General features: G+C 45.4%; 1 pseudogene; it reads right to left on the bottom strand.

Annotated features, from left to right (window-relative positions):
* Window positions 1-455: 455 nt before the first annotated feature.
* LOC137368859 (zinc finger protein 721-like) overlaps window positions 456-24,582 on the bottom strand; it is a 79,254-nt pseudogene continuing 55,127 nt past the window's right edge.

The following is a 24,582-nucleotide window of genomic DNA, read 5'->3' as shown; positions in this document are numbered from 1 at the left end:
TGTATAACAATGCTCCGCTCCGGTTGATCAATGTGTACGCCCTGGTTCAATGCAGCGAGTGGCTGAGAGTCTCATCAGCCTGCAGGCTTCTGTTTCATACAATTCCTGTGTGGATTGAAATTGAAAACCAAGTTTTCAGGCGTGATATTCTATTCACACATTGAAGGTGATAGAGATGCTGTGGGACTCACATTACGTCCAATAGCTGAAAATGATTAACAAACTGAATTTTGTGTTTCGTGATCCCGGGTGTATTACTGATACTTCCCTGGATACCAAGGTTGAGAGAGGCACTCTAAAAGGTATGAGGATCTGGGACTTGTCCACGGGAGTAACAGAATCTATGAGAACTACAATCTAGAATTAGAAAGGAGAAAAGGCCCAAAAATGGAACATTCGGTACCAGGTTCTCAAATAGTCCCCTTATCTGTAGAAATGAAGAACACAACACGCAGTTTGTTTCCACCAAGACAGATTTATTTGACAGATATCCAGAATATTAAAGTGAGAGAGGTTATTAACAGCAGCAGGAATAAACAAAGGATATGATTAACAGCAGAATCCAACCCCTGCTGTCACAAGTGCATTTGCTTGTGTCAGCAGGTGTTCTGACTGAGTGAATCCATTTCCACAAGCGGAGCACATAAATGGCCTCTCCCCAGCAGGACTGAGCTGATGAGTCAGCACCTCAATTGTGCTTTTAAAGCTCTTCTCAGTCAGAACATTTAAATGGTCTATTATTGGCGTGAACAAGTTGATGTGAAGTGAGGGTACTTAACCGAGTGAATCCCTTCCCACACACCGAGCACGTGAACGGCCTCTCTCCAGTATGAACACGCTGGTGTCTCAGCAGGGTGGATGATTGAATGAATCCCTTTCCACAGACGCAGCAGGTGAATGGCCTTTGTCCAGTGTGAGTCTGCTGGTGTCTCAGCAGGGTTGATGACTGAGTGAATCCCTTCCCACACACAGAGCAGATGAACGGTCTCTCCCCAGTGTGAGTTTGTTGATGTTGCATTAGGTGGTTTCTGCTTTTAAAGCTTTTCTCACAGTCAGAACATTTTAAAGGTCTCTTATTAGAGTGAACTCGTTGGTGTGACAGCAGGTGTTGTGACTGGAGGAAACCTTTTCCACACACACAGCAGACGAATGGCCTTTCTCCAGTGTGGCTGCGTCGATGAGTTTCCAGATGGGATGGATAATTGAATCCCTTCCCACAGTCTCCACATTTCCAAGGTTTCTCCGTGGTGCAGGTGTCCTTAAGTTTCTCCAGGTTGGATGATCAGTTGAAGCCTCGTCCACGCACAGAACACAAGCACGGTTTCTCCCCGCTGTGAATGGTGTGATGTTTTTTCAGGCTGTGTAACTGGTTAAAGCTCTTTCCACAGTCAGTGTACTGGAACACTCTCACTCGGGTGTGTGTGTGTCTCACTGCTTTTCCAGTCACACTGATGTTTGAAATCTTTTCCCACAGACAGAACAGACAAACATTTCTCCTTCCACATTCAAAGGCCGATGATATTCAAATCCTGATGAACTGAGTGACTCTGTCACAGCTTGACATGATGCTTGCTTTGAGTTTCCCATCTGCAAATTCTCCCCTTCTAATACCCTGTAAAAGGAGTTTACAAAAGTCATCACTGTCAGTACAGGATAGAAATTCAGAAGAGATAAATATTTCCCTTGGTTTTAGTTTGCTGTGTGTAAATCTTCCTCTTCTATCCCCTCTAAGAGGAGTTTACAAAAACTATCACTGTCAGTCCAGGGGATAGAAATTCACAACATTCTCTCCTCCTGCTTCCTGGCCCAGGATGGCTGTGCATGGCTCCTCTCAAGGTGGCAGCCATTAACCCGGAGCTGTCACTGGGAGAAGACTCGCAGCTGCCACCCCACTAGCTGCAAATGTGGGACCGGTAGCTTCTTATTCAGGGTTTAAGGCTAGATTGGGTGTTTATGAAGCTTCTCCGCCCACCTGCCAGTTCCATTACTCTCCTGCACTCAGCGGCTTCTCACCTGATGCCGATCCGACACTAATGCTTTCCTCAGCTCCAGCACCCGCTCTGCCCATGCTCAAGTCACTGCGTCTGTGCGGGGAGCTCCTGCAGTGAGGATAGGCCACATTCTGTCCCCAGGGGTGTGCTGTGCTCAGCTACACAGGGTGGGCGGCGGCGGCGGCACATAGAATATTGGAAGAGCGATAGTGATCGGAGATTTAATAGTCAGGGGAACAGAGAGGCGTTTCTGTGGCAGCAGACGTGAATCCAGAATGGCGTGCTGCCTCCCTGGTGCCAGGGTCAAGGATGTCACTGAATGGCTGCACAGCATCCTGAGGGGGGAGGGTGAACAGCCAGCAGTCATGGTCCACATTGGTACCAATGACATACGTAGGAAGAGGGGTGTGTACCTGTAGAAAGAGTTTAGTGAGCTAGGTAAGAAATTAGCAAGCTCAAAAATAGTAATCTCTGGATTAATCCCAGTGCACGCGCAAGTGAATATAGAAATAAGAGGATAGTGCAGGTGAATGCATGTCTGGAAAGATGGTACAGGAGGAAGGGCTTTAGATTCCTGGGACACTGGGACCAGTTCTGGAGAAGGTGGGACCTGTATAGGCCGAACGGATTGCACTTGAACAGAGCTGGGACATATTTCCTTGCGAGGCGATTTGCTAGTAGTCTTGGGGAGGGTTTAAACTAAAATGGCAGGGGTGTAGGAACCAGGAGGAAATATCAGAGAGGAATACGAATACTGGGAGAGATAGTGCTACAGAAGGGAACAGTAAGTTATTAGGTGGGGTCAGAGTAAGGGAGAAAGTAATAAAGTCTGAATCGGGGTTAATGTGCATGCATATGAATGCACGGAGTGTAGTTAATAAGACTGGCGAGGTACAGGCGTGGATTGGCATGTGGAAATATGATGTTGTGGCTATAACAGAGACCTGGCTCAAAAAAGGGCAGGATTGGGTGTTGAATATTCCTGGATACAATGTGTTCAAGAGAGATTGAAAAGGGGGAGGAGTGGCGGTATTGATTAAAGACAGCATTACAGTGCTGGAGAAAAAAAAACGGATATCCCAGAGGGATCAAGGATGCAATCTATTTGACGAAAGCTAAGAAACAAAAAAGGTGCAATTACATTATTCAGTGTAGTCTACAGCCTACCAACAAGTGGAAAGGAGGAAGAGGAACAAATTTGCAAGGAAATTACAGAGATGCAAGAATTATAGAGTAGTTATAATGTGGAACTTTAATTATCCAAATATAGACTGGAATATAGTAGCGTAAAGGGCAGAGAGGGGCAAGAGTTAACAAAAGAGATAGAGATGAAGGTGAAAAAGAAAAAGTGTGCTTAAGACAGATGTTAGGTAGATAATACAATAGAGAACCAAGCTGAATATAGATGGTTCAGAGGGGAAGTAAAAAGGAAAATAAAAGAAGCAATGAGAGAGCATGAAAAGAGACTGGCAGCTAACATAAAAGGGACACTCATACGTACATACGAATTAGGAGCAGGAGTAGGCCACTCAGTCCTTCAAGCCTGCTCCGTCATTCAATATGTTCATGGCTGAACTGATTACTCCACATTTCCAACTACCCCTGATAACCTTCCACCCCCTTGCTTATCAAGAATCTATCTTCCACTGCCTTAAGAATATTCAATGACTCTGCTTCCACCACCTTTTGAGGAAGAGATTTCCAAAGACTCACGACCCTGAGAGAAAACATCTCTCCTCATCTCTGTCTTAAATAGGCGACCCCTTATTTTTAAACAGTGACCTCTAGTTCTAGATTTTCCCACAAGGGGAAATATCCTTTCCACATTCACCCTATCAAGACCCCTCAGGATCTTATGTTTCAATCAAGTCACCTCTTAGTCTTCTAACTTCCAACAGATACAAGCCTGCCCAATCTTTCCTCGTACGACAGCCTGCCCATTATTAGTATTAGTCCAGTAAACCTTCTCTGTACTGCCTCCAACACATTTACATCCTTCCTTAAATAAGGAGACCAGTACTATCTACAGTACCCCAGATGTGGTCTCACCAATACCCTGTATAGCTGAAGCATAATCTCCCTAATTTTGTATTCAATTCCCCTCGCGATAAATGATAACATTCTATTAGCTTTCCGAATTATTTGCTGTACCTAGAAACATAGAAAATAGGAGCAGCAGTAGGCCATTCGGCCCTTCAAGCCTGCTCTGCCATTCATTATGATCATGGCTGATCATTCAACTCAGTAACCTGTTCCTGCTTTTGCCCCATATCCTTTGATCCCTTTAAACCCAAGAGCTATATCTAACTCCTTCTTGAAAACATACAGAGTTTTGGCCTCAACTGCTTTCTGTGGTAGCAAATTCCACGGGTTCACCACTCTCTGGGTGAAGAAATTTCTCCTCATCTCAGTCCTGAAAGATTTACCCCGTATCCTCAGACTATGACCCCTGGTTCTGGACTCCCCCACCATCGGGAACATCCTTCCTGCATCTAACCTGTCAAACCTTGTTAAAATTTTATAGGTTTCTATAACTGCATACTAACCTTTTGCGATTCATGCATTAGAACACCCAGATCCCTCTGCATCTCAGAGTTAGAACATAGAACACAGAACAGTACAGCACAGTACAGGCCCTTCGGCCCACGATGTTGTGCCGAACCTTTAACTTACTCTAGGATCAAACTACCTACATACCCTTCATACTACTATCATCCATGTACCTATCCAATAGTCGCTTAAATGTCCCTAATGTATCAGCTTCTACTACCACCGCTGGCAGTGCATTCCAAGCACCCACCACTCTCTGTGTAAAGAACCTACCTCTGACATCTCCCCGAAACCTTCTTCTAATCACCTTAAAATTATGCCCCCTGGTGATAGCCCTTTCCACCCTGGGAAAAAGTCTCTGGCTATCCACTCTATCTATGCCTCTCATCATCTTGTACCCCTCTATCAAGTCACCTCTCATCCTTCTTCGCTCCAATGAGAAAAGCCCTAGCTCCCTCAACCTTTCTTCGTAAGACATGCCCTCCAGTCCAGGCAGCATCCTGGTAAATCTCCTCTGCACCCTCTCTAAAGCTTCCACATCCTTCCTATAATGAGGTGACCAAAACTGTACACAATATTCAAAGTGTGCTCTACCTATCTTTGTGTCATCAGCAAATTTAGCAATCATACCTTTAGTCCCTTCATCTAAGTCATTTATATAAATTGTAAAAAGTTGAGGCCCCATCACAGATCCCTGTGGCACACCACTTGTTACATCTTGCCAACCAAAGTCTTCTATAGGCATATGAATAGTAAAAGGATGATAAAAGGTGAAGTAGGGCTGATTAAGAATCAAAAGAGATATTTACACATGGAGGCAGGGAGAATAGCTGAGTATTAAATGAATATGTTGCATCTGTCTTTACCAAGGAAGAAGATGCTATCCAGACCATGGTTAAAGAAGAGGTTATTAATACACTGGAAGGGTTTAAAATTGATAAGGAGGAGGTATTAGATAGGCTGTTTATATGTAAAGTTGATAAAGCACCAGGACCAACTGAGATGCATCTAAGGATACTAAGGGAAATGAGAGTGGAATTTGCAGAGGCACTGGCCATAATTTTTCAGTCTTCCATAGACTCAGGGGTGATGCCAGAGGACTGGTGATTTGCAAACGTTACACCCTTGTTAAAAAATGGGTGTAAAGATAAGCCCAGCAACGACAGGCCAGTCAGTTTAACTTTGATGGTGGGGAAACTTTTGGAAACAATAATTCAGGACAAAATTAATAGTCACATGGACAAAAGCGAGTTAATTAAGGGAAGCCAGCATGGATTTCTTAAGGGAAAATCATGTTTAACTAACTTGCTGGAGTTCTTTGAAGAGTTAACAGAGGAGGTTGATGAGGGCAATACTGTTGATGTGGTGTACATGGACTTCCAAAAGGCATTTGATACAGTGCCGCACAACAGACTTGTGAGCAAAATTACAGCTCATGGAATAAAGACAGTAGCAACATGGATATGAAACTGGCTGAGTGACAGGAAACAAAGAGTAGTGGTTAATGGATGTTCTTCGGGCTGGAGGAAGGTTTGTAGTGGAGTTCCCCAGGGTTCAGTGTTGGGATCCATGCTCTTCCTGATATATATTAATGATCTAGATCTTGGTGTACAGGGCACAATTTTAAAATTTGCAGATGATACAAAACTTGGAAAAACTGTGAACTAGAAATCACAGAAAGAGGCCACTTGGCCCATTGTGTCTGTGCTGGCTGAAAAAGGATCCACCTATTCTAATCCCACCTTCCAGCATTTGGTCCATCGCCCTGCAGATTACAGCACTTGAGGTGCATATCCAGACTCCATTTGAATGAGTTGAGGGTCTCTGCCTCAACCACCCTTTCAGGCAGTGAGTTCCAGACCCCCACCACCGTCTGGGTGAAAAAGTTTTTCCTCATCACTCTTCTAATGTCTCTCTGGTGGAGTTTTTACCCACAAAACTCCAAAAGGACGTAGACAAGTTGGTAGAATGGATGGATAAGTGGCAGATGTAGTTCAATGCAGAGAAATGTGAAGTGATTCATCTTGGTAGGAAGAACATGGAGAGACAATATAACATAAAGGGTACAACTCTCAAGGTGATGTGGGGGGTGGGGGGGGAACAAGAGCAAAGGGACCTGGGTGTATATGTGCATAAGTCATTGAAGGTGGCAGGATAGGTTGAGAGCATGGTTCATAAAGCACACAGTATCCTGTGCTTTATTAATAGGGGCATAGAGTACAAGAGCCAGGAAGTTATGTTGAACTTGTAGAAGACACTCGTTCGGCTTCAGCTGGAGTATTACGTCCAGTTCTGGGCGCTGCACTTTAGAAATGATGTGAAGGCACTGGAGAGAGTGCAGATAAGATTAACAAATATGTTTCCAGGGATTAGGAACTTCAGTTATGAGGATAGATTGGAGACAGTTTTCCTTGGAGGAGAAAGCTGAGAGGTGATTTGATAGAAGCATTCAAAATCATGTGGGGTCTGGACAGAATAGATAGGAAGGAACTGTTCCCACTCGTGAAAAGATCGAGAATGACAGGGGACAGATTTAAGGTAATTGGCAAAAGAAGCAAAAGTGACATGAGGAAAGACCTTTACATGCAGCAAGTGGTTAGGATCTGGAATTCACTGTCAAGAGTGTGGTGGAGGCAGGTTCAATCAAGGCATGCAAAAGGGAATTCGACAGTTATTTTAAAAGGAAGAATGTGCAGGGTTACAAGGTGGAGGAATGGCATTAGGTAAAATGCTCATTCCAAGACCCAGTGCAGACTCGATGCACCGAATGGTCTCCTGCACTGTTACAAATTTGTGATTCTGTGGGTAAAAAATCCACTATAGAGACCATACTGGTGACTGTAAGAAAGGGCTGTCTGCTGACAACACAACCACTAGGTGACACAGTACTGGCACATGCGCAAATACAGCCTCAATGATTGAATCGTCACTGCGACCTCCCAGGTAAACTGCCAGGAATAAAGATGGCGCTGCTCAATTTGACACAAAAAAGCGAACTTAACCCAAACCACCCCCTTACGTCTCATCAGCCGGGATCGGGGACTCCATCGCTCCCCAACAGCACCCCGTACCCTCCCGCTTCAATACCCGCACTCAGTTCCCGGCTGCCTCCCGCGATCGTTGCTTCAATACCCGAAGTCAGTTTCCCGCTCCATCCTGCGATCGCCGCCTCCCTGCCTCGCCGCATCCGCCGCTCATTTCCCCCCCTCGCACCCGGCCTTGCCGCTTCCCACGCCCCTCACCCCCCCAGCAGGCCGCTCACCGGCTCGGTGCGTGTTGACGTCTGACAGTTGTCGGACGCTCTGATGACGTTGACGATCGCTCTGCGCATGCTCTGCGTTTTCAGGAGTGACAGATATGAATTGTTATCCTGGATTGAGGGTGATGGCTTTTGTAAAGTGCATTTACAGGGGCTTAGAAAGAAAGGAAAAATCAAAGCAAACATCACATCAAGATCTGACTGAGTCACTGAACTCCACAGGACCTGAATATCATCGGACCATGAATGTGGAAGGAAGAAGGTTTCTGGTCTGGCTGTGGGAAAATATTTCATAACTTGGGTAATTTCAGTAATTGTAACGTTTTATTCACAATAGTAAGGATTAATAATAGTAGTAAAGCTTATTAGATTGGCTGCGAGTATTTCCTAGTACTATTGGTAAGGTTTATTACTATTGGGGTTATTAATACTATTGGTAATATTTCAGTATTGGTAGGGTGTATTAATAGTGGTAAGGTATGTATTTGTTAAGTTTATTATTAGTATCAGTAAGGTTATTCTTACTATTGGAAAGGTTATTTTTATTTGTAAAATTTATTATTGGTAGGGTTAGTAGTATTAATAGTTGCAGGGTTTAGTTGTAGCTGGGTTTAGTTATACCAAGGATTATTGTCTAATAGATAGAGGAATGACAGGGCTGCTTCAACCTCTGGAGTGCACATCCACTGCAATGTGTTCTGGACAACCATATGTGAAGGAAGTGTTGTCAGCTGCAGCAGCTTGAGCTCTGAGTTTTGGAGCTTGAGCAGCATCTGGCATCACTGTGGTGTATCTGGGAGGTTGAGAGTTTCGTGGATAGCACATCTATAGATGTGGTCACCCTGCAGCTTAAAAGGATACAGACAGAGATGGAATGGGTGACCACTTGACAGTCAAGAAGAAACAGGCAGCGAGCGCAGGAGACCCCTGAGTGCATCTCACTCTCCCAACAGGTATTCTATTCTGAATATTGAGGAAAGTGATGATTCATCTGGTGAGTGCAGCCAGGGCCAAGGTATTGGCAGCAGGGGTGGCTTAGCTGTGCAGGGGCTTACAAGGAATACTGGAAGAGCAATAGTGATAAATTTGACAATCAAGAGAACGGACAGGCATTTCTCTAGCCATAGACATGAGTCCAGGATGGTGTGTTGCCTCCATGGTGCCAGGGTCAAGATGTCACTGAACAGCTGCAGAGCACCCTAAGGTGGGGAGGGTGAACAGCCTGCATTCATGGGCCACATTGGTACCAACGACGTAGGTAGGAAGAGGGATGTGGACCTGCAGAAAGAGTTTAGTGAACTAGGTAAGAAATTAGCAAGCAGGACCTCAAAAGTAGTATTCTCTAGATTACTCCCAGTACCACACGCAAGTGAGTGTAGAAATAGGAGGATAGTGTCAAAGAAGAACAAAGAACAGTACAGCACAGGAACAAGCCATTCGGCCCTCCAAGCCTGCGCCGACCTTGATGCCTGCCTAAACTAACACCTTCTGCACTTCCGGAGCCCATATTCCTCTATTCCCTTCCTATTCATGTATTTGTCAAGATGTCTGTTAAACGTCGCTATCGTATCTGCTTCCACCACCTCCCCTGGTAGCAAGTTCCAGGCACTCACCACCCTCTGTGTAAAGAACTTGCCTCGCGCATCCCCTCTAAACTTTGCCCCTCACACCTTAAACCTATGTCCCCTAGTAACTGACTCTTCCACTCTAGGAAAAAGCTTCTGACTATCCACTCTGTCCATGCCGCTCATAACTTTGTAAACCTCTATCATGTCGCCTCTCCACCTCCGTCGTTCCAGTGAAAACAATCCGAGTTTTTCCAACCTCTCCTCATAGCTAATGCCCTCCAGACCAGGCAACATCCTGGTAAACCTCTTCTGTACCCTCTCCAAAGCCTCCACGTTCTTCTGGTAGTGTGGCGACCAGAATTGCACGCAATATTCTAAGTGTGGCCTAACTAAGGTTCTGTACAGCTGCAACATGACTTGCTAATTTTTATACTCTATGCCCCGACCGATGAAGGCAAGCATGCCGTATGCCTTCTTGACTACCTTATCCACCTGCGTTGCCACTTTCAGTGACCTGTGGACCTGTACGCCCAGATCTCTCTGCCTGTTATCTATAACTCCTAAGGGTTCTGCCATTTACTGTATACCTCCCACCTGCATTAGACCTTCCAAAATGCATTACCTCACATTTGTCCGGATTAAACTCCATCTGCCATTTCTCCGCCCAAGTCTCCAACCGATCTATATCCTGCTGTATCCTCTGACAATCCTCATCATTATCCGCAACTCCACCAACCTTTGTGTCGTCCGCAAACTTACTAATCAAACCAGCTACATTTTCCTCCAAATCATTTATATATACTACAAACAGCAAAGGTCCCAGCACTGATCCCTGCGGAACACCACTAGTCACATCCCTCCATTCAGAAAAACACCCATCCACTGATACCCTCTGTCTTCTATGACCGAGCCAGTTCTGTATCCATCTTGCCAGCTCACCTCTGATCCCGTGTGACTTCACCTTTTGTACCAGTCTGCCATGCGGGACCTTGTCAAAGGCTTTACTAAAGTCCATATAGATAACATCCACTGCCCTTCCCTCATCAATTATCTTCGTCACTTCCTCAAAAAACTCAATCAAATTAGTAAGACACGACCTCCCCTTCACAAAACCATGCTGTCTCTCGCTAATAAGTTCGTTTGTTTCCAAATGGGAGTAAATCCTGTCCCGAATAATCCTCTCTAATAGTTCCCCTACCACTGACGTAAGGCTCACCGGCCTATAATTTCCTGGATTATCCTTGCCACCCTTCTTAAACAAAGGCACAACATTGGCTATTCTCCAGTCCTCTGGGACCTCACCAGTAGCCAATGAGGATGCAAAGATTTCTGTCAAGGCCCCAGCAATTTCTTCCCTTGCCTCCCTCGTATTCTGGGGTAGATCCCATCAGGCCCTGGGGACTTATCTACCTTAATGCTTTGCAAGACACCCAACACCTCCTCCTTTTTGATAATGAGATGACTGAGACTATCTTTCCTAGGCTCATCATCCACCAAGTCCTTCTCCTTGGTGAATACAGATGCAAAGTACTCATTTAGCACCTCACCCATTTCCTCTGGCTCCACACATAGATTCCCATCTCTGTCCTTGAGTGGGCCAACCCCTTTCCCTGGTTACCCTCTTGCTCTTTATATATGTATAAAAAGCCTTGGGATTTTCCTTAATCCTGTTTGCCAATGACTTTTCATGACCCCTTTTAGCCCTCCTAACTCCTTGCTTGAGTTCCTTCCTACTATCTTTATATTCCTCAAGTGCTTCATCTGTTCCTAGCCTTCCAGCCCTTACAAATTCTTCCTTTTTCTTTTTGACTAGGCTCACAATATCCCATTGCATCCAAGCTTCCCGAAACTTGCCAAACTTATCTTTCTTCCTCACAGGAACATGCTGGTCCTGGATTCTAATCAGCTGACGTTTGAAAGACTCCCACATGTCAGATGTTGATTTACCCTCAAATAGCCCAATCTAAATTCTTCAGTTCCTGCCTAATATTGTTATAATTAGCCTTCCCCCAATTTAGCACCTTCACCCGAGGACTACTCTTATCCTTATCCACAAGTACCTTAAAACTTATGGAATGATGGTCACTGCTCCCGAAATGCTCCCCCACTGAAACTTCCACCACCTGGCCGGGCTCATTCCCCAATACCAGGTCCAGAATGGCCCCATCCCTAGTTGGACTATACATACTGTTTCAAGAAGCCCTCCTGGATGCTCCCCACAAATTCTGCCCCATCCAAGCCCCTAGCACTAAGTGAGTCCCAGTCAATATCGGGGAAGTTAAAATCACCCACCACCACAACTCTGTTACCTTTACATCTTTCCAAAATCTGTCTACATATCTGCTCCTCTACCTCCCGCTGGCTGTTGGGAGGCCTGTAGTAAACCCCCAACATCGTGACTGCACCCTTCCTATTCCTGAGCTCCACCCATATTGCCTCGCTGCATGACCCCTCTGAGGTGTCCTCCCGCAGTACAGCTGTGATATTCTCCTTAACCAGTAATGCAACTCCCCTACCCCTTTTACATCCCCCTCTATCCCGCCTGAAGCTTTTAAAGCCTGGAACATTTAGCTGCCAATCCTGCCCTTCCCTCAACCAAGTCTCTGTAATAGCAACATCATATTTCCAAGTACTAATCCAAGCTCTAAGTTCTACTTCTCACATTGAAACAAATGCACTTCAGACCACCAGTCCCGCTGTGCTCAGCAACATCTCCCTGCCTGCTCTTCCTCTTAGTCCTACTGGCCTTATTTACTATGTCCTAATTTATTTCACGAGCTGTCCTACTGCTCTGGTTCTCACCCCCCTGCCACACTAGTGTCGATGAATGCGTGGCTGGAAAGATGGTGCAGGAGGGAGGGCTTTAGATTCCTGTGATACGAGAATCAGTTCTGGAGAAGCTGGGACCTGTACCGGCCAGCCGGGTTGCCCCTGAACAGAGCTGGGACAAGTTTCCTTGCAGGGCGATTTGCTAGTGTTTTTGGGGAGGGTTTAAACTAAATTGGCAGGCGTGTGGGAACCAGGAGATAATACAAGAGAGGAACAGCAAGGTGCATGGAGAGTTGGAAGAGACAGATAGCACTAGAGTAGGAAATAGAAAAGTATTAGGTGGGGTTAGAACGAGAGTGTTGGACATTATCTAGAGAAGGTACTAGTTCTGTGTTAGATGGGAGTGGACTGAGAAGGACTATGAGGAATGGAAAGACAGAATTACAATGCATGTGTGTAAACACACCAAGTGTGATGAATAAGATTGGTGAGCTACAAGCACAAATAACAGTATGGGACTATGATGTAGTGACAATTATGGAAACGTGGCTTCTAAATTTACAAGGATATAAAGTGTTCAGAAAAGTAAGAGAAGGAAAAAAGGGAGGTGGGATGGCAATCCTGGTTAGGGCTCCTTGGTTGACAAGGGAGATAGAGATGATGATGAAATCAAAAAAAGAGGGTGTATAATACATGTCACGTGAATTCATCAAGTGAGAACCAGGCCATACAAGATAAGTTGAGAGGGAAGGTGAGGAGGAAAAAAGGACTGGTAAAAAAATATGAAATTTGAATGGCAGTCAACATAAAAGGGAACCCAAAGATCTTCTACTAGCATGTAAATAGTAAACGAGTCGTAAGAGGAGGAGTGGGGGCTATTGGGGACAGAGAGGAAAGTATATGCTTTGAGGCTCAGGGCAGGGCTAATATACTAAATGAGCACTATGTATCAGTGGTGTTACGTGAGAGCTTCTGTTTTCTGTGTTAATTATATCTTAAGAAATTATAGTTGAATTTTGGACATTGAATCATCTGGAGGTTGCTGAACTTTGTGGGTGTTTTTTCTTAAAATGAAGGTCAACAGAAGGTTGACCAGTAAACAAGTTTTTACTGGAAGGCACATGTTTGTAAAGAACCCAGCAGGGGGTTTGAACTGAAGAGCTATTTGCTTATTGACAAGTCAGGATTTATGACCGTCATAGAACTTGCCTGTGCTAAATGTTTTTTTTTGAACTGTTAAAAAAGCCAGTTGGTTTTGGCTAAAAACAGGCAGTTGGAGTTTGCTTATTGACCTGCCAGGAGAAGAAGACCCTGCTTATCTTGCTTTTGAAAAGCAAATCCTGCATCAAGTTGTACTGTTGCCTCTTGTATTTGAAGAAATCCTGAATGTTTGTAGAAACCGTGCATCTTTAAAAGAACTTTGCATCGAATGTGTCAGAATTGAAACCTTTGGTGCTGCATCTCTGATGTAAACCTATGTGAAGCCTTCTGTAGCTGAACCTCTTTGAACATCTACCCAAATGGATCATCAACTTCGCCTGGAAGGACTGTTCTGGGAAGATCCTGGTGGTAGCCGCCTATTCGCCTTTGGGATACTTCGCCAAAACCAAGGACATCTTCTGTACACACTTTTCAGTATAAGGTTTTAACCCCCTTATATTTCTTTATAATAGCTGTAAACAAAAAATCAGTTTTTTTCCCGGTTAACCGGTTGTGTATGTATGTGTGTGTGCGTGAGGTCTCGGATAAAAAAAAGGGGCTTTAATATTTCAATTCGCGTGTATGTTTACTTCATTATTGGTTAAGACTTGGTTTCTAATAAACTGGTAATTTCTTTTGTTTGTTAAAGAAACCTGTTTGGTGTGCTTTATTTTGGGAACAAATAGAGTTTCTGACTGTTTCGGTAAGTGGGAAAATTTAAATATATGTTGTGGCCTGTGGAGAAGTGGGACTGAACTGACAGTGCACTCCTCCCGCCTCGGTCATAACAGTATTCACGACGGAAATGGAGACTAACAAAATATTGCTCGAAGCAGAGAGAGTAGAGGCAATGGATAGGATAAAAATTGAGGTGGAGGTACTAAAAATGCTGCCTGCTTAGGGTAGATAAGTCACCTGGCCCGGATGGCTTGCATCCCAGATTTATGAAGGAAGTGGGGTTGGAGATAGCGGAAGGTCTTGCCATAATCTTCCAATCTTCCCTGGTTAGGGGGAGGTGCCAGAGGTTTGGAAGTGGCAAATGTGACACCCTTATTCAAGAAGGATGTAAGGGCAGTCCTTGCAACTACAGGCCAATTAGTTTAACACCAGTGGTGGTTAAGGTTTTAGAAACTGTAATCAGGGAAAATATCAACGGACGCTTGGAGTTAAATAAGGAGAGCAGCATGGATTTGTAAAAGACAGATCATGCTTGACTAATCTAATTGAATTTTTTGGTGAAGTAACAGAGAAGGTTGATGAAGGGAATGCGGTGATGTTGTTTGTATGGATTTTAAGAAAGCAATTTGATAAGGTACCACATAAAAGGCTGGTTAAGAAAATTGAAACTCATGGAATAGGAAGGTCAATGTCGAATTGGATTAAAAAAATTGGCTTAAGGACAGAAAGTAGCGAGTCGTAGTAAATGGTTGCTTTTCAGATTGGAGGATGGTAGACAGTGGTGTTCCCCAAAGGTTAGTGGCGTGACCATTGCTTTTTTGTAGAATCTCAAAATTTGCAGATGACACCAAACCTGGAGGTGCGGTAAACAGTGAGGATGATGTGAACAGGACATAGATAGGCTAGCAGAATGGGCAGGGAGGTGGAAGATGGAATTTAATACTGACAAGTGTGGGGTGATGCATTTTGGCAGAAGGAATAGAGAGAGGCAATATATACTGAATGGCACCAGTTCTAAAGAGTGCAGGATCAGAGGAACCTGGGAGTGCATGTGCATAGGTGTTTGAAGGTGTCAGGAAATACTGAGAGAGTGGTTCGTAAAGCATGTGGGATCTTGGGCTTCATAGAGGCATTGAGTACAAAAGCAGGGAGGTTATGCTGAACCTTTATAAAGCTCTGGTTAGGCCCCAACTGGAATATTTCATCCAGTTCTGGTTACCACACTTCAGGAAGGATGTGAGGGTTCTTGAGAGATTATGGAGGAGATTTACCAGAATGGTTCCAGGGTTGGAGTATTTTAGTAACAAGGTTAGGTTGAGAAAGCTGGGTTTATTCTCCTTAGAACAAAGGTTTTGAGGGGAGATTTAATAGACGTAAACAAGATTATGACAGGCTTAGATAAGTTAGACAAGGAAAAGCTGTTCCCATTAACAAATGATACAAGGACTAAAGGGCACAGATTGAATGTTTTGGGCAAAAGATGCGGGGGAATATGAGGAGGCATATTTTTACGCAGCGGGTGATAATGACCAGGAACTCCCTGCCCACAAGGGTGAAAGAAGCGGAGACAATCAGTGACTTCAAGAGGAAGTTGGATGGCCACCTGAGAGAAATAGACTTGCAGGGCTATGGGGATTGAGCCGGGGAGTGGGACTGACTGCATAACTCCACGGAGAGCTGGCGTGGACACAATGGGTTGAATGGCCTCCTTCTGTGCCATAAATATCAGTGTCCAAGAAAAGCACCGAGATACACAAAACCATGGCTAGACCACACCTGAAGTACTGTGTTCAGTCTGTTCCTTGTATGATTAGTTATGGGAACAGCTTTTCCTTGTCTACCTTATCTAAACCTGCCCTAATCTTCTACACCTCTATTAATCTCGCCTCAGTCTGCTTTGCTCCAAGGTGAAGAACCCCAGCTTTCTCCAACCTAACCTTGTCACATAAATCCCTCATTCCTGGAACCATTCTAGTAAATCTCTGCATCCCCTGGAACCATTCTGGTAAATCTCCTCCGTAACCTCTCAAGAACCCTCACATCCTTCCTAAAGTGCGGTGACCAGAACTGGACAAGATATTCTGGTCGTGGCCTAACACTGCTTTGTAAAGGTTCAGCAAAACTTCCTGCTTCTGTACTCAATACCTCTATTTGGGAAACCCAAGATCCCATATGCTTTGCTAACCACTCTCTCAATATGTCCTGCCACCTTTGAAGATCTATGCACATGGATACCCAGGTCCCTCTGTCCCTACCCACTCTTGAGAACTGTGCTATTAAGCATATATTGCCTCTCCCTATCCCTTCTGCCAAAATGCATCACCTCATTACGTGGGTATTCCCTGGAATCTGGAAGATTAAGGGGTAATTTGATCAAAGTTTTCAAGCTATTAATTGGAACTGATGGGGCAGATAGAGAGAAACTACTTCCACTGAATGGGGAATCCAGGACTAGGGGACATAGTGCAAACATTAGAGCCAGACCTTCCAGGAGTGAAGTTAGGAAACACTTCTACACACAATGGGTGGCAGAAGTTTTAAGCTGTCTTCTACAAAATAACATATGTGAGATCAGTGTTAATTTTAACTCTGACATTGATAGATATAAAATATATATATATATATATATATATAAAGAAGAAGGTCATTCAACCCTTTGTGCAGTCCCTTTGGAAGAGCAGTCATGCATAGCCTCTAATACCCACTTTTTATTTGTAACTCTGTAAGCTCCTCATGCTCAAATACCTGTCAACTCCCTTTTAAAATTACTGATAGAATGAGGTTACACCACCTTTCCAAGTAGTGTGTTTCAGATCCTTGTAGAACAATCCCCTCATCCCATGAAACAGTCGAGTAAACCTTTGTTGTATTCCATCTAGGGAAGTATGTCCTTCCTTAGGTAAAGAGACCAAAACTGTTCTCCATGTGGCACCTCATCAATGCCCTGTATAATTGTAGTAAGATGACTTTACTCTTACACTTCAATCCCTTTGTAATAAAAGTTAACATACCGTTTACCTTCCTAATTGCTTTCTGTACCTACATGTTAACTTTCTGTGATTCATGTACAAGGACACCCGTGTCCCTGATTCTGTGATCTCCCAGTGCTCACCATATAAAACATATTCTTTTTTATTGTTTCTACCAAAGTGGATAACCTCCTACTTCACCACATTATATTCCATCTGCCATGTTCTTGCTCGCTCACCCAACCTGTCTATATCCCTTTGAGTCATAGAGTCATTTACAGCACAGAAGGAGGCCATTTAGCCCATCGCGCCCATGTTGGCTCTCCACGGAGCCAGTCAGTCCCACTCCCTTGCTTGATCCCTATAGCTCGACAAGTCTATTTCCTTCAAGTGGCCAATTCTGTACCCAGCCCTGAATTACGATCCTCCATATTGGCCATGCTTTCACTGGGGTTACTCTATCGGCCGCTAGTTAACTCAAGCCGCCTCAGCGCTCTCACTTCGCATTCCTTCTGGAAGGCTCTCTCTCCTGTCTTTCTTTTTCCTGTCTCTCTCTTTCTCTTTCCCTTTTTTCTAATTCAAGTTTCTGCGTCTCCCCTATCCAAGCTGTTCCAGTCCAGCTACAACACTAGCATCTACTGGCAATGTGGAAAATTGCCCAGGTATGTTCTGTACACAAAAAAAAGTAAGACAAATCGAACCTGGCCAATTCCCGTCCCATCAGTCTATCCTCATTCATCAGTAAAGTGATGGAAGGTGTCATCAACAGTGCTATAAAGTGGCACTTGCTTAGCAATGACCTGCTGAGTTTGGGTTCCGCCAGGGCCACTCAGCTCCTGACCTCATTACAGCCTTGGTTCAAACATGAACATTCGCGCCACACAAGTGCCAGGCAATGACCATCTCAAACAAGAGAGAATCTAACCATCTCTCCTTGACATTCAAAACAAAAGAGCTAAACTCAAGAGGTGAGGTGAGTGTGACTGTCCTTGACATCAAGGCAGCATATGACCGAGTCTGGCATCAAGGAGCCCGAGCAAAACTGGAGTCAATGAGAATCGGGGGAAAACTCTCCACTGGTTGGAGTCATACCTAACACAAAGGAAGATGGTTGTGGTTGTTGGAGGTCAATCATCTGAGCTCCAGGACATCGCTGCAGGAGTTCCTCGGGATAGTGTCTGAGGCCCAACCATCTTCAGCTGCTTCATCAATGGCCTTCCTTCAATCTTAAGGTCAAAAGTGGGGATGTTCACTGACGATTGCACAATGTTCAGCACCATTCGCGACTCCTCAGATACTGAAGCAGTCCGTGTAGAAATGCAGCAAGACCTGGACAATATCCAGGCTTGGGCTGATAAGTGGCAAGTAACATACGCGCCACAAAAGTGCCAGGCAATGACCATCTCAAACAAGAGAGAATCTAACCATCTCCCCTTGACATTCAACAGCATTAGCTTCCCTGATTCTCCCACTATCAACATCCTAGGGGCTACCATTGACCAGAAACTGAACTGGAGTAGCCATATAAATACCATGGCTACAAGAGCAGGTCAGAGGCTAGGAATCCTGCGACGAGTAACTCACCTCCTGACTCCCCAAAGCCTGTTCAGCATCTACAAGGCACAAGTTAGGAGTGTGATGGAATACTCTCTACCTGCCTGGATCGATGCAGCTGCAACAACACTAAATAAGCTCGACACCATCCAGGACAAAGCAGTCTGCTTGATTGGCACCCCATTTATTTTATTTATTTATTTAGAGATACAGCACTGAAACAGGCCCTTCGGCCCACCGAGTCTGTGCCGACCATCAACCACCTAATCCTACTATATTAATCCTACATTAATCCCATTTACAAACATTCACTCCCTCCACCACCGACGCTCAGTGGCAGCAGTGTGTACCATCTACAAGATGCACTGCAGAAACGCACCAAGGCTCCTTAGACAGCACCTTCCAAACCTGCGACCTCTACCACCAAGAAGTTCAAGGATGGTAGTTGCATGGGAACACCACCATCTGCAAGTTCCCCTCCAAGCCACACACCATCCTGAGTTGGAACTATATCACTGTTCCTTCACTGTCGCTGGGTCAGAATCCTGGAACTCCCTTCCGAAAAGCACTGTGGGTATACCTACCCCAAATGGACTGCAGCGGTTCAAGAAGGCAACTCACTACCGCCTTCTCAAGGGCAATTAGGGATGGGCAATAAATGCTGGCCTAGCCAGTGACACCCACATCCCATGAATGAATAATAAAAAAAACACTAACCCCAAACATTAACTGCAATCATAATCAATAACCACGAACACCAATCCTAACCAATAATCATTATCAAATCACAGAATTGTTGCAGTGCAGAAGGCCATTTGGCCCATCGTGCCTGCACTGGCTTTCTGAAAGAGGAATTCCCTTCGTCCCTTAATCTGCAAGGTCTCTAATTTTTAAATGCTGTTTATATCTAGTAGTGTTTAAGAATTTAGTTTTACTAATTAAACAGTTAATTTGTTGATTTATAAACACCTGGTTTGGTTAGCCTCATTCTGGGTTAATAGAGGGTACAATTTGCCTGGGTCTCTAATTTGGAAAGTTTAAAGTGATATGTTAGGTGATCTGTGGAGGGACGGGATTGAATTAACAGTGCGTTTCTCCCACCACAATCAGAATCCTCTCTTTTGTTTGGGGGCTTAGACTGGAGCGGTCGGTCGTAACATATTAATTGGGTTCCTCGTCTGGGAATTGAATCATATCTTAATTGAGGGCTCGCTCGCAGTTGAGGCATATTTAATTTTGTGGCTCGCGTCTGGGATCAGAATCAGACAAAACTGGAGGGCTCGCATTTGGTATCATGTTAATTAGTCATTTCTGAGATACATTTAAATTGGGGTCACTGCGTTTGTCCATCATTTAATTTCTCTCAAGTCTGGATTATATCAATTGGAAACTCGATTGTTGGGATCTAAGTCTAACGCCAATTACAAAGAAATTAAAAGAACCAGGTAAAAGCAAAATACTGCGGATGCTGGAAATCTGAAACAAAAACAAGAAATGCTGGAATCACTCAGCAGGTCTGGCAGCATCTGTGGAAAGAGAAGCAGAGTTAACGTTTCGGGTCAGTGACCCTTCTTCGGAACTGACAAATATTAGAAAAGTCACAGATTATAAACAAGTGAGGTGGGGGTGGGGCAAGAGATAACAAAGGAGAAGGTGCAGATTGGACCAGGCCACATAGCTGACCAAAAGGTCACGGAGCAAAGGCAAACAATATGTTAATGGTGTGTTGAAAGACAAAGCATTAGTACAGAATAGGTGTGAATACACTGAATATTAAACAGCAGCAAGTGCAAACCTGAAAAAAAACAACCTGAAAAAAACAGTGGGTAAGCCAACTGAACAAACTAAGATGAAATGAAATGAAATAAATGCAAAAAAAGATTGTAAAAAATGTAAAAAGGAATGTAAAAAAAAGGAAGAAAAAATAACTAAAAATGAAAGTAAAATGGGGGGCTGTCATGCTCTGAAATTATTGAACTCAATGTTCAGTCCAGCAGGCTGTAGTGTGCCTAATCGGTAGATGAGATGCTGTTCCTCGAGCTTGCGTTGATGTTCACTGGAACACTGCAGCAATCCCAGGACAGAGATGTGAGCATGAGAGCAGGGGGGAGTGTTGAAATGGCAAGCAACCGGAAGCTCAGGGTCCTGCTTGCGGACTGAGCGGAGATGTTCCGCAAAGCGGTCACCCAGTCTGTGCTTGGTCTCCCCAATGTAGAGGAGACCACACTGTGAGCAGCGAATACAGTATACTACATTGAAAGAAGTACAAGTAAATCGCTGCTTCACCTGAAAGGAGTGTTTGGGGCCTGGGATAGTGAGGAGAGAGGAGGTAAATGGGCAGGTATTACACCTCCTGCGATTGCAAGGGAAGGTGCCCTGGGACGGGGACGAGGTGGTGGGGGTAATGGAGGAGTGGACCAGGGTGTCGCGGAGGGAATGATCCCTTCGGAATGCTGACAGGGGAAGGGAGGGGAAGATGCGACTGGTAGTGGCATCACGCTGGAGGTGGCGAAAATGGCGGAGGATGATCCTTTGGATATGGAGGCTGGTGGGATGAAAAGTGAGGACAAGGGGAACCGTGTCGCGGTTCTGGGAGGGAGGGGAAGGGGTGAGGGTAGAGGTGCGGGGAATGGGTCGGACACGGTTGAGGGCCCTGTCAACCACAGTGGGGGGAAATCCTCGGTTGAGGAAAAAGGAGGTCATATCAGAAGCACCGCCATGGAAGGTAGCATCATCAGAGCAGATGCGTCGGAGACGGAGAAACTGGGAGAATGGAATGGAGTCCTTACAGGAGGTAGGGTGTGAAGAAGTGTAGTCGAGGTAGCTGTGGGAGTCAGTGGGCTTATAATGGATATTGGTAGACAACCTATCCCCAGACATGGAGACAGAGAAGTCGAGGAAGGGAAGGGAAGTGTCAGAGATGGACCATGTAAAGGTGAGAGAAGGGTGGAAATTGGAAGCAAAGTTGATAAAGTTTTCTAGTTCGGGGCGGGAGCAGGAAACGGCACAGATACAGTCATCAATGTACCGGAAAAAGAGTTGGGGGAGGGGGCCTGAGTAAGACTGGAACAAAGAATGCTCGACATATCCCACAAAAAGACAGGCATAACCAGGATGCATGCGGGTACCCATAGTGACACCTTTTACTTGAAGGAAGTGCATGGAGTTGAAGGAGAAGTTGTTCAATGTGAGAACAAGTTCAGCCAGGCGGAGGAGGGTGTTGGTGGATGGGGACTGGTTGGGCCTCTGTCCCAGGAAGAAGCGGAGAGCCCTCAAACCATCCTGGTGGGGGATGGAGGTGTAGAGCGATTGGACGTCCATAGTGAAGAGGAGGCGGTTGGGACCAGGAAACTGGAAATTGTCAAAATGACGTAGGGCGTCAGAAGAGTCACGGATGTAGGTGGGAAGAGACTGGACCAGCGGAGAAAAGATATAGTCAAGATAGGAAGAAATAAGTTCAGTGGGGCAGGAGCAGGCTGACACAATGGGTCTGCCGGGACAGTCCCGTTTGTTGATTTTGGGAAGGAGGTAGAAGCGGGCTGTCCGGGGTTGTGGGACTATGAGGTTGGAAGCCGTAGAGGGAAGATCTCCAGAGGAGATGAGGTCAGTGACAGTCCTTTGGACGGTGGCTTGATGTTCGGTGGTGGGGTCATGGTCCAGAGGGAGGTAGGAAGAGGTGTCTGTGAGTTGGCGTTGAGCTTCTGCAAGGTAGAGGTCGGTACGCCATACAACAACAGCACCACCCTTGTCTGCAGGTTTGATGACCATGTCGGGGTTAGACCTGAGAGAACGGAGTGCCTCAAGTTCAGAGGGGGACAGGTTATAGTGAGTGAGGGGGGCAGAGAAATTGAGACGACCAATGTCTCGCCGACAGTTTTCAATGAAGAGATCAAGAGCGGGTAAGAGGCCAGGGGGAGGGGTCCAGGTAGAGGGAGAATGCTGGAGGCGGGTGAATGGGTCTGCTGGTCGGGGGGAGGACTCCTGGTCGAAGAAGTGAGCCCGGAGGCGGAGGCGACGGAAGAAGAGCTCAACGTCATGCCGAGCGCGAAATTCATTGAGGTGGGGGCGTAAGGGGATAAAACTGAGACCTTTGCTGAGTACAGAACGCTCAGCATCAGAGAGGGGGAGGTCAGAGGGTATAGTGAATACACGGCAAGGGGTCAGATCAGAAGGGGTGGGGTCAGAGGGAAGTGAAGCGGAAGGAGGATCTGGAGGGGCATTCGTCCCCATCAGCTGCTGGAGCTTGCGTTCCTTAACACCTGAAAGGAAGAAAAAAAGTTTTTTGTTAATGCGTCGGATGAGACGTAAGATGAGATGAAACTGCGGAGTAGAACAGCTTTGAGATAAGGTGAGACGGTGCTGCTGGAGAGAGAGGTCCAGTGTGTGCATGTGGCGGCGCATAGCACTGAGTGTGGATCTCAGGATGCGGCAAGAGTAGCAGTCCGAGGAACGTTGTATTTCTCAGAGATACCTGTGATCCTAGGTGGTTTCAAAGCATGATGGGTGAAACTGCAGTTGGAATCCACATGGAATAAGTCGGAGCCGGAGACAGTCACTGAGGAAGGAGATGTGGCTGTGAAAACGAGTTTTGGTAGATACCTTATCAAACACCAGGAGTGAAATAGAAAGCAATGAAGGTGAACAAGGTAAAAGAGACAAACGAAAATCCCGTCGGAGCGAAGAGCAGAACTTCTTCAAGGTAGGCATTCCTGGAAGAGAAGTGGCAGTGAATTAAACACTAAAATAAAAGCAAAATACTGCGGATGCTGGAAATCTGAAACAAAAATAAGAAATGCTGGAATCACTCAGCAGGTCTGGCAGCATCTGTGGAAAGAGAATCAGAGTTAACGTTTCGGGTCAGTGACCCTTCTTCGGAACTGACAAATATTAGAAAAGTCACAGATTATAAACAAGTGAGGTGGGGGTGGGGCAAGAGATAACAAAGGAGAAGATGCAGATTGGACCAGGCCACATAGCTGACCAGAAGGTCACGGAGCAAAGGCAAACAATATGTTAATGGTGTGTTGAAAGACAAAGCATTAGTACAGAATAGGTGTGAATACGCTGAATATTGAACAGCAGCAAGTGCAAACCTGAAGAAAAACAACCTGAAAAAAACAGTGGGTAAGCCAACTGAACAAACTAAGATGAAATGAAATAAATGCAAAAAAAGATTGTAAAAAATGTAAAAAGGAATGTAAAAAAAAAAGGAAGAAAAAATAACTAAAAATGAAAGTAAAATGGGGGGCTGTCATGCTCTGAAATTATTGAACTCAATGTTCAATCCTGCAGGCTGTAGTGTGCCTAATCGGTAGATGAGATGCTGTTCCTCGAGCTTGTTCCTGGGACAGAGGCCCAACCAGTCCCCATCCACCATCACCCTCCTCCGCCTGGCTGAACTTGTTCTCACATTGAACAACTTCTCCTTCAACTCCATGCACTTCCTTCAAGTAAAAGGTGTCGCTATGGGTACCCGCATGGGTCCTGGTTCTGCCTGTCTTTTTGTGGGATATGTCGAGCATTCTTTGTTCCAGTCCTACTCAGGCCCCCTCCCCCAACTCTTTTTCCGGTACATTGATGACTGTATCGGTGCCGTTTCCTGCTCCCGCCCCGAACTAGAAAACTTTATCAACTTTGCTTCCAATTTCCACCCTTCTCTCACCTTTACATGGTCCATCTCTGACACTTCCCTTCCCTTCCTCGACTTCTCTGTCTCCATCTCTGGGGATAGGTTGTCTACCAATATCCATTATAAGCCCACTGACTCCCACAGCTACCTCGACTACACTTCTTCACACCCTACCTCCTGTAAGGACTCCATTCCATTCTCCCAGTTTCTCCGTCTCCGACGCATCTGCTCTGATGATGCTACCTTCCATGGCGGTGCTTCTGATATGACCTTTTTCCTCAACCGAGGATTTCCCCCCACTGTGGTTGACAGGGCCCTCAACCGTGTCCGACCCATTCCCCGCACCTCTACCCTCACCCCTTCCCCTCCCTCCCAGAACCGTGACAGGGTTTCCCTTGTCCTCACTTTTCATCCC

The sequence above is a fragment of the Heterodontus francisci genome, chromosome 4 (assembly GCF_036365525.1).
Source record: "Heterodontus francisci isolate sHetFra1 chromosome 4, sHetFra1.hap1, whole genome shotgun sequence".
Taxonomy (NCBI): Eukaryota; Metazoa; Chordata; class Chondrichthyes; order Heterodontiformes; family Heterodontidae; genus Heterodontus; species Heterodontus francisci.
The sequence above is the reverse complement of the archived record's forward strand: the minus strand, read 5'-3'. Positions and strand labels throughout refer to the sequence as shown.